General features: G+C 40.5%; 1 non-coding gene and 1 pseudogene across 1 annotated transcript; both read left to right on the top strand.

Moving 5' to 3' along the window:
- Positions 1 to 1265: 1265 nt before the first annotated feature.
- On the top strand, positions 1266 to 2205 carry LOC110549617 (heterogeneous nuclear ribonucleoprotein A3-like; annotated as a pseudogene).
- Positions 2206 to 4059: 1854 nt separating this feature from the next.
- On the top strand, positions 4060 to 4199 carry LOC132656692 (small nucleolar RNA SNORA48). The gene has a single exon (XR_009594407.1). It is a non-coding gene; the product is annotated as a small nucleolar RNA SNORA48 (small nucleolar RNA).
- The last annotated feature ends 13982 nt before the right edge of the window (positions 4200 to 18181 follow it).

Here is an 18181-nt window from a genome sequence, read left to right as displayed (position 1 = left end):
TGTCCTTTGCTTAACAGAAGCTTTTCAGTTTCAAGAGGTCCCATTTATTGATTGCTGATCTTAGAACCTGTGCTGTTGGTGTTCTGTTCAGAAAGTTGTCTCCTGTGCCAATGAGGTCAAGGCTCTTTCCCACTTTTTCTTCTAACAAGTTTAGTTTGTCTGGCTTTATGTTGAGGTCTTTGTTCCACTTGGACTTTAGTTTTATTCAGGATGGTAAGTATGGATGTATTTGCATTTTTCTACATGTAGATATCCAGTTAGACCAGCACCATTTGTTGAAGATGCTATCTTTTTTCCATTGTATGGTTTTGGCATCTTTGTCAAAAATCAGGTGTCCATAAGTATGTGGGTTGATTTCTGGACCTTCTATTCAATTCCATTGATTTACCATTCTGTACCATGCAGTTTTTATTACTGTTCTTCTGAAGTATAGCTTAAGATCAGAATATATAAAGAATTCAAGAAGTTAAACACCAACAAATCAAGTAATACAATTTTTAAAAATGGGGTACAGAGCTAAACAGAGAATTCTCAATAGAGGAATATGGAATGGCAAAGAAACACTTAAAGAAATGCTTAGTGTCTTTAGTCATCATGGAAATGCAAAGCAAAACAACCCTGAGATTTCACTTTACACCCATCAGGATGGCGAAGATAAAAAACTCAAGTGACAACACATGATGGAGAGGATATGGAGAAAGGGGAACTCTCCTCCGTTATTGGTGGGAATATAAACTTGTATATCCACTTTGGAAATCAATCTGGTGCTATCTCAGACAATTAGGAATAGTGCTACTTCAAGATCCAGCTATACCACTCCTAGGCATATATCCAAAAGATGCTCAAGGCAGCTCAGTCTCCATCGGGTGCCCTAGTAATGGGAACAGGGGCTGTCTCTGACATGAACTCAGTGCCTGGCTCTTTGATCACCTCCCCCTGAAGGGGGAGCAGCCTTACCAGGCCACAGTGGTAGACAATGCAACCAGTCCTGATGAGACCTGATAGACTAGGGTCAGAGGGAAGAGGAGGAGGAATTCCCCTATCAGTGGACTGGAGGAGGAGCAGGGGAGGAGAAGAGGAAGGGAGGGAGGGAGAGATTGAGAAGGGATGAGGGAAGGGACTATAGCTGGGATACAAAGTGAGTAAATTGTAATAAATAAAAATAAAATTTTTAAAAGGAACCAAAACAGCTGAGAAAGCTGCTTATTGATGGTCAGAGTTTTGAAACCACAGATGGTAGCTTAAGAAATCATTTTGAGAAATGAGGCACACTTAGAGACTTTATGGTAATGAGAGATCCCCAAACAAAACGTTCCAGGGGCTTTGGTTTTGTGACCTACTCTTGTGTGGAAGAGGTGGATGCTGCAATGTGTGGTTGGCCACGCAAAGTTGCCAGGTGTATTGTGGAAGCAGACAGCAGACAGCCATTTCTATAGAGAGGATTCTGAGAAGCCTGGTGCCCATTTAACAGTGAAGAAAATTTTTGTTGGTGGTATTAAAGAAGATACAGAAGAATATAATCTGATAAAGTACTTTGAAAAGTATTGCACAGAAGTTATGGAAGACGGGCAGAGTAGAAAAAAAGAGGATTTGCTTTTGTAACTTTTGATGATCATTGGTAAAATAGCATGAAATACCACAATATTAATGGGCATACTTGTGAAGCAGAAAAGGCTCTTTCTAAGCAAGAAATGCAGTGTGCTGGATCACAAAGAGGTCTTGGAGGTGGATCTGGCAACTTTTATGCTCATGGTGGAAACCTTAGGGGTGGTGGAGGTAACTTTGGTCATGGTGGAGACTTTGGTGGAAGTGAAGGCTATGGTGGTGGAGATGGTGGCAGCAGAGGTAGGTACAGAGGTAGTAATGATGGATATAATGGATTTGGAGGTGATGGTGGCAACTACAGTGGTGGAGGACCAGGATATGGAAACCAAGGTGGTGGATATGGTAGAGGAGGAGGATATGATGATTACAATGAAAGTGGAAACTTTGGTGGATGGTAGTGGTGGGAACTATAATGGCTTTGGTAATTATAGTGGAGGACATGAAGAATGGACCCATGGACCCATAAAGAATGTCAGTTTTGGTGGAAGAAGCTCAGGCAGTCCCTATAGTGGTAGCTATGGATCCAGTGGTGGAAATGGTAGTTGTTGTAGCAGAAGGTTTTTTGTTCTTTTAAACAGCAGAAAAGTGTATAGTTCTTAGCAGGAGGAAATTCTAATGGCTGAGACGCACTTAAAGAAATGCTCAATGTCCTTAGTCATCAGGGAAATGCAAATCAAAATGACTCTGAGATTCCATCTTACACCTGTCAGAATGGCTAAGATCAAAAACTCAAGTGAAAACATGCTGGAGAGGATGTGGAGAAAGGGAACTCTCTTCTATTGCTGGTGGGAATGTAAACTTGTACAACCATTTTGGAGATCAATCTGGTGCTTCTTCAGAAAACTGGGAATACTGCTATCTCAAGACCCAGCTATACCATTCCTGAGCGTATATTCAAAAGATGTTCAACCATACCAGGACATTTGCTCAGCTATGTTCATCGCAGCTTTATTTGTAATAGCAGAATCTGGAAATAACCTAGATGTCCCTCACCTGAGGAATGGATACAGAAATTGTGGTACATTCACACAATGAAATAACTACTCAGCAATTAAAAACAAGGAAACCATGAAATTTGCAGGCAAATGGGTGGAACTAGAAAAGATCACCCTGAGTGAGGTAACCCAGAAGCAGAAAGACATGCATGTTATATACTCACTTATAAGTGGATATTAGCCATATTATATAGGAAAAAATACTAAAATCTATAGACCTAGAGAAGCTAAATGACAAGGAGGTCCCTAGGGAAGATGCTTAATTCTCATTCAGAAGGGGAAACCGGATGGACACCCAAAGCTGTAGAAGAGAACAACCAAGACTGGAGCCTACCACAGTGTACTCTAAAAGACTACAACCAGCAGGGTATTGATGGAGATGCATAGATTCACAGCCGAACTTTGGACAGAGGGCAGAGTCGTGTGGAAGAGGCTGAATATAAAAGGACCTGGAGGAGACAGGAGGACTTCCCCTATCAGTGGACTAGGGAAGAGGGGTAAGGGAGGAGAGGGACAGACAGTGGGGCTGGGAGGAGATGAGGGAGGGAGCTACAACTGGGATACAAAGTGAATAAATTATAAATAATAACAACAATAATAATAATACTATAGTTAAAAACAAAATAAATACAAGTTAGTTGTTCTCTGACCACACCAAATTTAAGTGTAGCTGCTGTCAGCCTTCACTGTGACTGAGACATTGTTTCAATGAACAGGCAATTCAGAGTTCAACTCTAAGATCTTTCTCCCTTTTCACAGCTATTCCTTCATTGTGTCTGCCCTTTAACCTCATTTTGCTGAGTCAAAACTTTGTGATTAAAAAAAAAAAAAAGGACTTAGATAAACTTCCCACTGTGATTAATATGCCCAATCCTCGTATGAAAAAGAACAACTAACTGTGATTTCACTCTGTTGTTAATATCAGCGGTCAAGTTGACAGGATTTATAATAACCTAAGACAGAAGCCTCATGCTATACCTGTGAAGAATTATCTGTGTAGGTCAGCCTCTGCACAGGCCTATGAGGAATTTTCTGAATTAGCCTCTCCATGTTCCGGTGAAAGATTGTCTACCTTAGGTAGAGGTCAGGAGACTCAGTTTAACTGTGGGTAGCACCCTTCCATGGGCTCAGGTCCTGGACTAAATGGAAAAAGAGGGAAAATGAGCTAAGCACCAGCATGCATCACTCTCTGATGGCAGGCTGCCTCAAGAACCTGCCAACATGACTTCCCTGCCATGACATACGTTACCCTACAGAGTGAATAAAAATGGTCTCTTTTTTCCTCAAGGTGCTTTTGTCAAGGTATTTTTTATCACGGTAAGAGTAATTAGGACACGTCCTTTCTTAGAATAAGGCTTATGGGGTTTTTCTTCATACACCTAACTGTAACTGGAAAATTTTAAGTTGCCCTTCATTACTAGGCAGTGAAGAGTTAGAATCAGTGTTAAAGCCTACTTGACACCCTTCTGGCAATGGGCAAAGAGACACCTTGTTGGTGCTGCTGTTCTTCTGACAGTCAAGGGCAGATCTAGTTCTTTGTTCACCCCAGCTTGATGCCTCGCTTGGTGCTCAAAGCTGTCTTATGCCTAGGACCCATAAAAACCAAATCAAATCCAAGTAGTGCAATGCAGGGGGAGGAAGAGGGAAACCCTGAGGACTACTACGTCACCTATAGACACCTGCTTGCCGTACGGATAGAGGAGGTCACCCAAAGGCCCAGCAGCCACATGGCCAGCCTGCAGAAGGAGCCACCACAATGTTTGAGTGTGTGGTGATCAGATGGGAGAGAAAAGGGAGTGGAGCAGCTTGAGTATAGTGAAGAGCGATAGAACTGGAGACTCGGGGGTGGAGAAGAGTTGCCTGTTGTGAGTGGCCAACCCTGCCAGCTGGAACCATGGTGAAGTCCCAGCCTGAGCAGTCCCTGGGGGCCATGTCTGAGTCCATGGCTATGCAGTGCCAGGAATCAGAGTCAATGTCTGTGGCTCATATTACCACTAGAGAACATGGGATGGCCCTGGTAAGCTCAGCAGCTGAAGCCCACACAGAGGTCCAGGGGCTGTGCAGAACTCAACCTGCTCCTCACTGGCTGTAGTGTTCCACCTCTCCCCAGCGGCAGCACTCAGGAGAGTGGCCCTGCCCCTCACCCAGGCAGCACAGTGGAGCTGGCCCTGGTGGTGAGGATGAGGCATGAGTGTGGGAGAGCTGACTCCACCACTGTGGGGTAGCATAGGCATTGAGTTGATTCTTCCCTCCCCTCCCCTACATGCCCCTTGTCACCTCTGGCAGTCAGGAAAGCTGCCAACAGGGTCATGAGCACAGGAGAGGTAATCCTGTCCTCACCAGCTGTAGCACTTGGGAGAGCAGGCCCTGCACGCGGACAGCACATCAGGGCTGAACCTGGCGGTGGGGGTGCAGGTGAGCCAGCCTGGCCGGCCCGAGGGTCAGCTCTCCCACACTTTAATATTGGGTAGTGGGGACCAGCTCACCCGTGCCACTGCCGCCAGGGCCCTGCCGCTTGTCTGCTGTGAGGTGGTATGCGTGCAGGTGTAATGAGCCCCATCCTCACCCCCTCTCGCCCCTTGCCACCTGTGACAGCTGGCAAGGATGACTCCAGAGCCACGGGAGTGGGTGAGCTGGCCCTGCCCCTCACCAGGTGCAGTACTGAGGAGAACAGGCCCTGTACCACTCCTGGGGAGCACAGTAGAGCTGGGTCTGGTGGAGGTGACACAGGTGAGCTGGACCCCACCATCCAGCTTTAAAATGTGGGAGAGCTGATCCTGCCACTCCTCTGTGCTGTGAGGTGGTGTGGATACAGGCATGATCTCTCCTCCCCCCCACCCACCACACTTTCAATAGTCCAGAAGAAAGGCATGAGAGTGGGAGAGCCCTGCCCCGCTTCTCTTGCTGTAGCATTTGAGAGATCAGGCTGTGCACCTCGCCTGGACAACGCAGTGACGCTGTCCCTGATGACAAAACACAGGTGAGCCAACCCTAATGGTGGGAGAGCAGGAGAGCTGGTCCAGCTTCTTGCAGTCTACAGTACTTGGGAGAATGGGCATCACACCTTGACTGAGCAACACAGTGGACCTGGAGCTGGCTCCGGAGGCAGGGGTGCAGGTGAGCCGGCCCTTAGGGCATGAGAGCAGGGAGATGACACTGCCTCCTGCCAATGGCAGCATGGAGTGGCCTGACCTGAGCAGTGCTGGACAGCTCACTCCAGTGGGAGAGCTAATGCATCAGAGAGAGAAAGCTATCACCCAAGCCCAGATCCAGGTCCAAGTAGGCCCACCCCAAAATCTATATCATCTTCAAACCGTTGGGACTTGTGAAAGGGAGAATCCTGCTGATCCAAGGCTGGAGGATCTCCGTGACACACATGGCAACAACATAATAAGTGGGAGGAGTCCAGATGAGGAGCCAGTATTGATAGTGTCACAGAAGCCAGAGAATTTGAACCTGACCAATGGCTCATCGTAATGAGCATCTGCAAATGAAGATGTGTAGACAAAGCGAGATAACGTGAGACAAAGAGTGACATGCTACAGCTTCCACAATGAGGTATTTTCTGTTTTATTTTGTTGTTGTTCTTTGTTTGTGAGCTTTTTATTTTGAGGGAGGAGATTATAAGGGCGAAGTGTGGATATAAGAGGACAGGAGATGAGTGGGATTTGGGTGCATGATGTGAAACTAACAAAGAATCAATAAAAGTTTAAAAACTGTTTTTGTAAAAGAAAAATATGGGAATCAAATATGGCAGAATATAGCTTTGCTTTTTAAACTTTTTTCTGAAGAATCCATCTATAGCTAGGTAACACAAGCACTAACCTTTTGTTATGTGTTTGTGCTTTTTAAATTTTATGATCTGTAAGCTTGAATCTATTTCTGCACTGAGATATTCAACATTTTTTCACCTTTCTTTTTCACTGAATGAAAAGGATATTTAATAACAGTATTTTCACAATGAACATTTTCTATCATTTTTTATCTACTTTTTTATTTTGTTCAAATAAATATCTTTACAATTAAAAACAGAGAATTTGCCATAAAACACATCAAAGTATCTTAAAAATTGTGTTAACAAGGTTTTAAGCAAATCAAGGCATATTATATATTCCTCGATAGTTTTAATTAGAAAACACTTTAAAATCCATAGATTACTTAGTCTACTACCCTCCTGAGGTTGTTTGTTTCAAATAAAACCATGCCTGGAGCTTGGAACATCTAACAATTTGTGCTAACGAACTGTGAGATTCAATGTTCCAGGCTAGCATTCAGGCAATCAAACAACATGTCATTTGGTTAATTGTACAGATCACAGAATATGGTGAAGAGGTGTTTTTCAGTAATTCTGCCAAGTTCTGCTGCATACACTATAGACTGATGATTTGATCTCTTGAGGTTAGCACTGATACAAAATTAATTAGTGTTCTTTGATAGACTGAAAACTTTTGTGTGCTGTTTAAATATGATTGATTTGTTTTATTTTTTTACACCTCTGGACTTATCTTCATGCAACCTAGATTTGTATAATCTCATATCTTGCCGTGGATTTGGAATTAATTTTTTTTGCTTTGAAGGTAAATCCTGATTCTTAAAGAAAGAAATTCAAGACTGGCGTATTTCCTACAAAAAGTTGTACAGAGACTCAGATGCTGCTCAATAGATGGTTTAATACATGAGCATTTCCCATTACCACCTGCATCTTACACTTTGGGCTTTCAAATCCTGACAGTACTATAAAGAAATGCTTTTGTCCATTTCAATGTGCAAGAAAGAAAAAACAAATCAAGAAACATTTCACTTGAGTTCTTCTGAATTCCAGCTGTGTTGTGTGCTTTCACATAAAAGCAAACAGAATTGCACGTCATCTCAGACAAGCTTGACAAACAAATCAGAAGGGCAGGCAGTACTCTCTCCCCAGGGCTTTTAAACAGCACTATCAGTCATGCTCAAGTTCAAATGTCGCTGACCTTGCCGAGAGCTAAAACAACACATGTAGAGACCTAGCAATGTCCTTGTGCAAGTTCTGTGATTTCATATGTGGAAGAACCCAAAGAGATGTTTTGGAGCAGGAGAGATTAATTGCTTCTAAGGTATGTGCAGCTTGTCCAAGGGATAGAGTCATGACCATTGTTACAAAAGAAATCTCCGGACAGACAACACATTAATTTTACACCAGAGAGAAAGACATTCTACAGTATCCTTGAATGCCTGTGAGGTATTTTATCAGCAAAGTTTAAAGTCCAGAAACCTAGTGATCATCTGTGGTTGATAAGGATGAAATGATCCAAGGGCTCGGCTTTAACATCCTGGACATCCACCCATGAACAGCAAGCAGTTTTGTGTAGGTAACAGAGTTCACAGAGAAAATCTTCTATTTTTCTTGGCTTTTACTACCTAAATCGATATGCAAGGCACCAAATGAGTTCATCAAAATGAGTATAAAACTAAAAGTAAAAGGATCTTGTGTTTTACAACATGTAATCCATTAATAAGATCTAAGGTATCCACTTCTGTATCTCTTCTTACTTGAGGATGGCATTAATAACCATCTGCTAGCTGTAGCTCATCGATACAGGTGCACTTATGAGGAAAAGATACAGATGTTCTAGCTTTGCTACACAGTAAAGCATGAACTGACTGGGTGGTCAGGAGTCAGTTTTATATCTAGGCATAGTGGTGCATTTCTGTTATCCAAGTGCTAAAGCAGTGAGGTTGCAAGTTGAAGACCAGCCAGTGTTCTACAGAAGGAAGGAAGGAAGAAAGGAAGGAAGGAAGGAAGGAAGGAAGGAAGGAAGGAAGGAAGGAAGGAAGGAAGGAAGGAAGGAAGGAAAGAAAGAAAGAAAGAAAGAAAGAAAGAAAGAAAGAAAGAAAGAAAGAAGGAAATTTAAAATGTGTTTTTCCAGGTAAGTGTAGCTGTCATCGCTCATCAAAGAAACCTAACCTTACAGCAAATGGAGACTTCCACAACGGAAGACAATGCAGATATCAACAGATTATGGGAGACCCAGCCCCAACAAATGCATCTACATTAAAACTTCTGCATCTGTAACTCGCAGAACACCTCAGAAGCGGTGGCAGAAAGGTTGTAAGAGGCAGAATACCAGGAACTCCTCCATTAAACAACATCTCCTGGAAATGCCTGCATAAATAGGACAGGAACTATAGAAATATCAAAAGGACATGTTAATGTAGAGGGGAGAAACTCCACAGGGTCCCAAAACTATACAAAGATTGACAGACAACTAGTGACTCCTGGGAGAAGGAAAAGTAGCCTCTCCCAGAGTGAGCAACTCAATGCTGAGCTTTGAAACCATATATATCCCACCAACAAAAATGGACAGACTCGGCAAGTTTTATTTATAAATATTAGTACATAAACACACATATGTGTTCATGAAACAATAATCAAAGAAAAAGCAAGTGACAACTTGAGAGTAGTAAGGAATGTGGGAGGAGTTTGAGGGAATACAACTGGGAGGAGATGAAGGAAGAAAAGGGAGGGGCATATGTAATTCTATTTTAATTTTTAAAGCTTAGAAATTGAAAAGCAATGTGTTTTTCCTCAGAGCATAACCTTTCTTCTGTCCATTTTTGTATAAAATAAAAATATAATGAAATTATTTTCAAAAGAATTTAAGAAAACACTAATAGCTGATTATCACTAACATACAGAAGGAGTTTGCTGTCTCTCTGATTATTTTTTAAAGCCACATCTTTTAGAGCACAACATTTTTCATCTCATCAATTCTTACTGCTCATTAAGGCATGATCACCTCTTTGTTGGAGCTTCATTTCTTTTAATTATTTTGTCTGATCCTGCTCAACATTTCTCTGCATTCCAGCATCATTTCAGACTTATAGCCATATAAACAATCAGCAGTGGTTAAAACCTTGGTCCACTACCCACCCACTCAATTTCTAATTTTTAAACCTAATGCTTAGCCTTCAAAAGAGTGAGTACTGTGGGATTACAATCTTTGGGATCCTCATTTCCACATACAGGAGAGGCATACACACATCTACAAGCACACAAAGACACACATGTCCCTCCCAGAACCAAGCTGCCACTCTTCAAAACCCACTCCTTTTTTAACAGTCTACTAACATAACAATTTTCCATGAAAAGAAAATATAGGACTTTCCAGTAGATTATTTCTCAGCAACAGGACTTACGACACAGACCAGGTGCCCTTGGACAGCTGTGAGAGTAGAATTAAGTGGAGCAGATGACTTTAGATATCTGTAGATGTAGAAATAAATCAAGGGCTCAAGGGGTTAGTACATGACGCCAAAGTGGGAAACTCACATCAATTTTCCCGGAAGCTCCAAATTTGCTGAGAGCATACAAACACAGAAAGATAATGACCATGAAATAATTTGATGCCTTTCTCCAACAACAATCACTCTAGAGTCCTCTTTTGTGTGTGCCTCTATCACAGACCTAAAACATTATTGTGCAGTGTGTTGTTTACATGCTTGGCAGACCAGCAGAACTGAAGACCCTTGAAATCATAGTGCCATAACCTTTTCTATGTTTGCTTTAAAACTAAACACTAAACACAACCTTCGCAGAACAATTACCTGTAGTGTAACAAAGAATACATTTGCAAATCCTGCCTTGAACTTCTGAATTGTTGTCTCTTGGAATACGGACTGAGCATCCATTCCCTGGGATTTAAAACATTATTGTTAACAACATATGGGTTAACAACGATTATAATTAATGTCTAATACCAGTTGAGTGAAAGAAACAAATCTGCTTCTATCCGATTTGCCCAGTGTCTACAACAGAGGTCAACAAATTTGAAAGGTCAACAAATTTGAGGCATTGCACACCTCAGGACAAGGCAGTTAATATGAAGTGCAGTGTAGATGAGACGCTTCCTGAAGTTATAAGGCTCTGATAGCCTCAGACAATGGATAAAGAGTCTGGGCACACGAAACAGATAGAGAAAAAGAGGATGATACCTGCAGTCCTCAGTCTTTATGACTTCAAAATTTTACATTGCACATTTACAGAGTTTATTTAGGAGTCAAAATGAAAGTCATTGTAAGAGGATTTTAAAAATAACTAGTTTATATCTTATCTTCAGTTCTCGTTGAGCCTCAGAAATCAAGGTCTACCATAAAGTGTAACTAGACAACTTTACATGCCTTAGATTTCCCATGTAATCAGCCTTTATAGCCTAAGCTGCTAATACACAATTTTAATCTTATGTATGCTTCCATGACCCTGGCCCAGAGTCACACACACACACACACACACACACACACACACACACACACACAGTGTAGTAATCATTTATTAAAAATGGCCAACAGGTTGGATGCAACCTTACATCACAAATATATACATGTAATGACTGTAGTTTCGTTCTTGGGGTTTCTTAGGATGACCACAAATTTCTGAGAAAGCCATATCTAGAATTTCCTTTTAAGGCATGTTTCTCCCAAACATAACAAAGCCAGCACTTTAGCTAGTGTTAGAAGAGTTGGGAAATGGGTTGCAGCTGAAATTTAGTGGAGTAGAGTTCCCAGCGTACTGATGTGTTTACATAAAAAGCAAAAGCAGTGCCAGAATTCAGAAAACATAGGAATCCATGGTTGGAGGAATGCTTCTCTGTAACTTTTGTGTTCTGCTAGAAATACATTAGGCTACAGTTTTACATTCTAAGGAACGGGAGCCTTTTGAGTGTAGGGAAGGTTATCCAGACTAACATATTGGCTGGAACAATTCCTTCATGGTCCTTCCAATTCTCTAAAGCATTACTTCAAACATTAATATGCTTACTTAATACCTGAAGATAATGTTAACATGAAAATTCTGATTAACAGGTCTTAGAGTACTCACAGACTTACAAGAAGAAGCTCCTGGGTAATGGCAATATTACCTTCTTGAGGTCATACTCTTAAGTAGTCAGTATTAATGGAATACATACCTAATATAAAACAATCCCTAGAAGATTCCATTTGAAGCTGACAACTACATTGTGAGACGTATACACAGATTGTCACACATTAGGCTCAAGTTGATGAGGCAGAGTGCACTTCCAAGATCAGAGGGAAAAATTCACTTTGTCATTAACCTATCAATGCTGGTGATCTGTTGATGCATAAATTAAATACTAGCCTCAAATGGCAATTCCAATATGCCCTCATTCCAATTATTTTCTCTAGTGCTAATGAGTATTTTAAACCTATTGGAAATGTCAATGAAGAAGTCCAAAGATACAAGCCTAAGTATTAAAAGTAATGATGTAGGACTCTATAAGAAAACGCCCAGTGCAAATAGAAAGCTGCTCCCGCACAAAAGGCTCTTGAATATCGTCTGAGTCACCCTTGGATGACTGGAATGAAGTGCAAAGAAAGCATTGCTCTCAAGCAGTGTGGAAGAGTTAAGGACACCTTAGATTAATTCTGACTGCCACTTTCCTACCCTCCTCACCTTTGGTTTTCCATTTCATTTTTATTCATACTTCTGAATTCACATGTTTTCCTAACAACCTTAAAGGGCATTTCTTCATTTGATCTTAAGCCTAAAATCTAAAAAAATAAAATTAAATTAATTCTCTTTTGTTTTTCTTTTTCAGATATGATCTCATAAATCCCACTAAGCTGAAATTCATTACATAGTCAAGGATGTCCTGGAGTGTCTGCTCATCTTTCTCCCACCTACGAGATGCTAGAATCATAGGCTTGCAACACAATTCCAGGTTTGAGCCATGCTGAGGATGGAAGTGCTTCGAGGATGAAAAGACTGAATTCCAGGCGTGTGTGGAACCAACTGAGCTACACCACCGGCTCTTGATAATAGTACGTCCTAAAGTTGTATTTGTGACTATCTGAATTTTTTCTTGGGATGGATAATATAAAACCGATAGAAATTTTCTTCAACAAGTTTATTTTATTTCTTTGAGGTAGATAGTTTAGTCAGGCCCATTTTGTATCAAAATACACCATGAGTCAAAAATATTTTTTTTACCTGTGAATAAAGACATCCCAGCCAGATATGGGCTCAAATGTATTAAGGTTACTTCTCTGCATGAGATGAAATTGTTAAGCCACTTGTGTAGATCCTGCTTCCACTACCATAGTTTTAGAACCGAATAAGCTCCCTGAGGTCTGATAGAATAGCATCATGGAAGAGAAAAAAACAAGAAGCTTATTTAGTTTGATGAAAAGAAGCAGAAAAATTTTATACACTGTGTGTATGCATTTATTATATTTATATCATATTATATTACATAAATTACATTATTATATATTATGTTATGTTATTATTATATTGTATTATATTATATTGTTATATTATATCATATTATAATATATTATAACATTATTATATTTATTTTATACATCATATTATATTATATACATGTACATATAAGAATCTGGCCAACTCCACTGGTATCAAACAAACGAGCCATGCTGTGCTTTAGTAGGTTTAATCAAAATCATATGTCCTATATCATTAAATTTTCATCACTACACCCAAAGTTCCTGACATAAATAACTTATGGTGAGATATCATTTTTCTCACTGTTTCTGAAGTTTCAGCCTGCAGCTGCTAGGCCTTTAACAGAATAGCTTGTCCACTAAACAATGTGGAGGAGGGACTTCCTCAACCTGTTCACTGCAATCAGGAAGCAGAAAACATGGCAGACAGGCAGCAGAGACAATACCCTGCTAGGGATCTATTACTTCAGCAAGGTCTCATCTTCAAAAGTTTCCAGAACTGCCCAAAATAACAACACATGTTAGGGACATAGACTGGCTTATTGCAGATATTCAAATCATAACAATTTCCACATATCTCATCTGATCCAAGAACAAATATGCCTATGTCCATGAGAATATTCCACTCTTATGAAGAAACTTGAGGCAGAATTGAAGTTGACAACATAAGTAGGCTATTACATTTTCTCTCTTATACATGCATCAAATAAGTGTACTCTCTGGCTTGATTTAAACTGCACAATATAGTCAAAGTGGTGAGGGTAAAAGTCAGTCCTATAAGTCTTTTGTTTCACAGATTATTCTTGGCACAGTGTTCTCTTTAAATGCTAATTTAGTTTTGTTTTTGTAAGAATAAGCATTTTTCTGTAATGTATGTGTGTGCACCATGTGCATGCCTGGCACCCAAGGTGGTCAGAGGAGGCTGTTGGATGCCCTGGAAGTGGAACAATAGATAGTCATGAGCCATAATGTGGATGCTGAGAACTGAACTCAGGTTTTCTGCAAGAGCATCAAGTGCCCCCTAACCACTGAGCAATCTCTCCAGTCCCTAGCATGGTGTTCTTTGACATTCTGCCTTGATTTCCTGGCTCAGCCATTGCTGTAAGAGCTTCAACATAACTTTAGCAAAACTGATTTTTTATTTTCACAAAAGGTCCTCCCTCTATTCCCTGCCTTACAATTGCAGCTCATCTCTGTTTTTTCTGTAGTTTCTTTCTTTCTTTTTTTTTTTTTTGAAAAAATTTCAAAATTTATTTCTATTTTTTAATTAATTTTTTTTATTAATTACAATTTATTCATTTTGTATACCAGCTGTAGCCCCTTCCCAAGTCCCCTCCCAGTCCCACCCTTCCTGCTTTTTCTCCTCCCATGCCCCTCCCTCAGTCCCCTGATAGGACCATCCTCCTACCCTTCCATCAGACCCTAACCTGTCAGATTTCATCAGGACTGGAAGCATTGTCTTCCTCTGTGGCCTGGTAAGGCTGCCCTTCCCTCAGGAGGTGGTGATCAAAGATCCAGCCAGTACGTTCTTGTCAGAGACAGCCTATGTTCCCCTTACTAGGGTACCCACTTGGACAATGAGCTGCCATGGGCTACATCTGTGCACAGGTTTAGCTTATCTCCATTCATGGTCCTTGGTTGAAGTATCAGTCTCAGAAAAGACACCTGGGCCCAGAGGTTTTGGTTCTGTTGCTCTCCTTGTGGAGCTCCTGTCCCCTCCAGGTCTTTCTATCTCTCCATTCTTTCATAAGATTCCCTACACTCTGCCTAAAGTTTGGCTATGAGTCTCAGCATCTGCCTTAATACCCCACATGGTAGAATCTTTCAGAGGTCCCCTTGGTAGGCTCCTATCCTATTCTCTATGTTTCACTCTTCCAATGTCCATCCCATTTGCCTTTCTGAATGAGGATTGATCATCTTACCCAGGGTCCTCCTTCTTGCTTAGCTTCTTTAGGTATACAGATTTTAGTATGTTTATCCTATATTATATTTCTAATACCCACTTATAAGTGAGTATATGACATTGGTGTCTTTCTGCCTCTGGGATACTTCACTCAGAATGCTCTTTACGAGTTCCACCAATCGCCTGCAAATTTCATGATTTCCTTGTTTTTAATTGCAGAGTAGTATGCCACTGTATAAATGAAACCACAATTTCTGTATCCATTCCTCAACTGAGGGGCATCTGGGTTGTTTCCAGTTTCTGGCTATTATGAATAAAGCTGCTATGAACATGGTTGAGCAAACATCCTGGTTGTAGACTGAGCATATTTTGGGTTTATATCTAGGAGTGGTATAGCTGGATCTTGAGGTAGCACTATTCCTAATTTTCTGAGAAAGTGACAGATTGAGAGTTCTCAAGAGAGAAATATTGAATGGCAGAGAAACACTTAAAGAAATGCTCAGTGTCTTTAATCATCAGGGAGATGCAAATCAAAGTGACTCAGAGATTTCACCTTACACCCATCAGAATGGGTAAGATAAAAAACTCAAGTGACTTCTCTGTTTAGTTTCATATCTCATTTTTTTAATTGGATTGCTTGATTTATTGCTTTTTAACTTCTTTAGTTTTTTATATATTCTGGATATCAGCCCTCTGTCAGATATAGGGTTGATGACGATCCTTTCCCAATCTTTAGGCTGTCGTTTTGTTCTAGCGACAGTGTCTTTTGCTTTACAGAAGCTTTTCCATTTCATGAGGTCTCATTTACTGAGTGTTGCTCTTAGAGCCTGTGCTGTTGGTGTTCTCTTCAGGAAGTTATCGCCTGTGCCAATGAGTTCAAGGCTCTTCCCCACTTTTTCTTCTAACCAATTTAGAATGTCTAGTTTTATGTTGAGGAGTATAGAATGGCAGAGAAGCACTTAAAGAAATGTTCAGCATCCTTAACCGTTAGAGATACAAATCAAAACGACCCTGAGATTTCACCTTACACCTATCAGAATGGCTAAGATCAAAAACTCAAATGACAACACATGCTGGAGAGGTTGAGGAGAAAGGGGAACCCTCCTCCATTGCTGGTAGGAATGTAAGCTGGTACAACCACTTTGGAAGTCAATCTGTAGTTTAAATAACACTTCTGAGCATCACCAACAGTAGATGTCACCAACCCATCAAAGGACTTCTGGTATGGATACTTTATCCTCTGGGAAAAAAATAATAAAAATGAAAATTACTGGGTGAATTGAAGATGAAAAAGAGAAAGAACACAGTGAAAGGTTTTGTTTTTATGCTTGTCTTTCACTCCTTATATTCTCAGGATCATGCTCTTCTTTCATACAATCAACTTATGTTTCCTAATAGTTGGGCTAGACAAAACGTGCCACCCTCTCGTATAAGGCAAGAGTGCAGAGAATGTATCCAGGGGGATCTATTATGGAGTCTTTTATCTGTAGAAAGTTAATGAGGTAGCTGAGACAGGAAGAAAGACTATAGTATTTTATTTTACAACTCCTAAGATGTGGAATTTAATATACCAAAGAAAAAGTCTAAAAACATGTCTTTTATATCATTTCTAATACATAAGCATTTGAAGCTGCCTTCTAATGTTCTAGAAATTCTGGCTGGGGTTCTAGGATTTCAGTTATTTAACCCACTTGGAAAGGTCTGATTTTTTTTTTTTAAATTTCTTTGATTTTTGTATCTATGAGTGTTTGCCTGTATGGATTTATTCAAAGCATCTGTAAGCAAGGTGCCTGCAGATGACAGAAGATGTCAATGGATCCCCTAGAGCTGGTGTTATGGTTGATTTTAAGCCACTATGTTTGTGCTGAAAATTGAACTCAGGTCCTTTTCAAGAGCATCAAATGCTCTTAATCACTGACCATCTCTTCAGTGCAAAAAGCTTGCAGAGAAGTCATAGCAGAAACGCCAGGCAGTAACTAAGGCCAAAACCATGAAAGAATACTGCTTACCACATTTGCTACTTATGGCTTGCTCAGCTGTTAACTAATTTCAACATAAATCTCAGCATGCAATTTAACCTGAGATACTTTACCTTATTTCCAAAAATATCCACACCAAACACTAGTAGAAATTAGTAAGAAATCATAACTCTAGATAATTTGTTTTCCTCTGTCTGGACTGTTCTTGGTATGTGGTTGTGTGAATATTAACTTGTTCAACCTCCTTGAATACTCATTTCAACTTTCTTTTTCAAAATGGGCATTCTTAAACTCTGTCTATATAAGAACAATTTTGCCCACTTATCTAAGCCTTTTCCTAAAGGAGACTGATAATCATGCTGTTGCTCCCTCATTTGTCACGGGCGATCTGTGACTTAGCTTGAACTGGTAATGATATTCTATTCTATTCCATCCACCCTGGGTCTTCGTAGCAGGCACACACACCAGCCTGCCCCATAATTCACCAGACAAATACTGATCGAGTACTGCCCCTCCAGCATTTGTCACCATGTTCCATTCACAGAGAGCGCCACACAGCAACAAGAAATAATTCACTCGAGCTTGCTGTGAAGTAACTCTGAACCTCCTGGTGTTGGGTCAGTGGCTGGCAATTTTCCATTTCAGCTGCCACTCTTACTTCCTAGATTGATCCCTGACACCACAACGTGCCTTCAGTCTCTACTCTCTGCTTGGGTGACTCTAACCTTACCTCAGATGAGAAGCCTACATGTTCTGAATAGGCTTTTGACATCAACAAACATTATTCTTAAAGGGAAGATACTGAATAGTGCAGTTCATTTATCACTTTGAGATTAAAAAATATCTTTACATTGTGGAAAGAAAAATATAATTCTTTATGAGTAATAAAACATCTAGAGCAGAAAAAAATTCATAATCATTTTCATTAATGGAACATCTGAAGAGTCTCCATAAAGGAGGCCTTGCTGAGGGGCTCTGAAAAAGCAAGAAGAAAGCCACAAAAAGGTGATTCTGGCACAGACCAAAACAATCTACCTTGAGTGCTCCAAATAGGTCTGCCTAGCTGTTGTAGTTAAGTTTCTGTTGCTAAAACAACCACCATAACCAAAAGAAACTTTGGGAGAAAAGGCAGCTTGCAGTGAAGCTATGGGAGAAACTCAAGGCAGGAACTAAAGTGGAAGCCATGGAGGAATACTGCTTACTGGCTTGCTACCTATGGCTTGCTCGGCTTGCTTTTTTATATAATCCAGAACTGCATGCCAAACAGTTTAACAGCCCACAGTTAGCTGAGCTTTCACATATCAATTATTTACCAAGAAAATACTCTCACAAATTAGCCTGTAAGCCAATCTAACGAATACAATTCCTCAACTGAGATTTCTTCACAGATGTGTGTGGGTTTATGGCAAACTGACAAAATCAAAACAGTGAATTTTCTGTTTAGCTCTGTAGCACATTTT

The sequence above is a fragment of the Meriones unguiculatus genome, chromosome 9, assembly GCF_030254825.1.
Source record: "Meriones unguiculatus strain TT.TT164.6M chromosome 9, Bangor_MerUng_6.1, whole genome shotgun sequence".
NCBI lineage: Eukaryota > Metazoa > Chordata > Mammalia > Rodentia > Muridae > Meriones > Meriones unguiculatus.
This window is presented reverse-complemented; position numbering and strand designations above follow the sequence as displayed.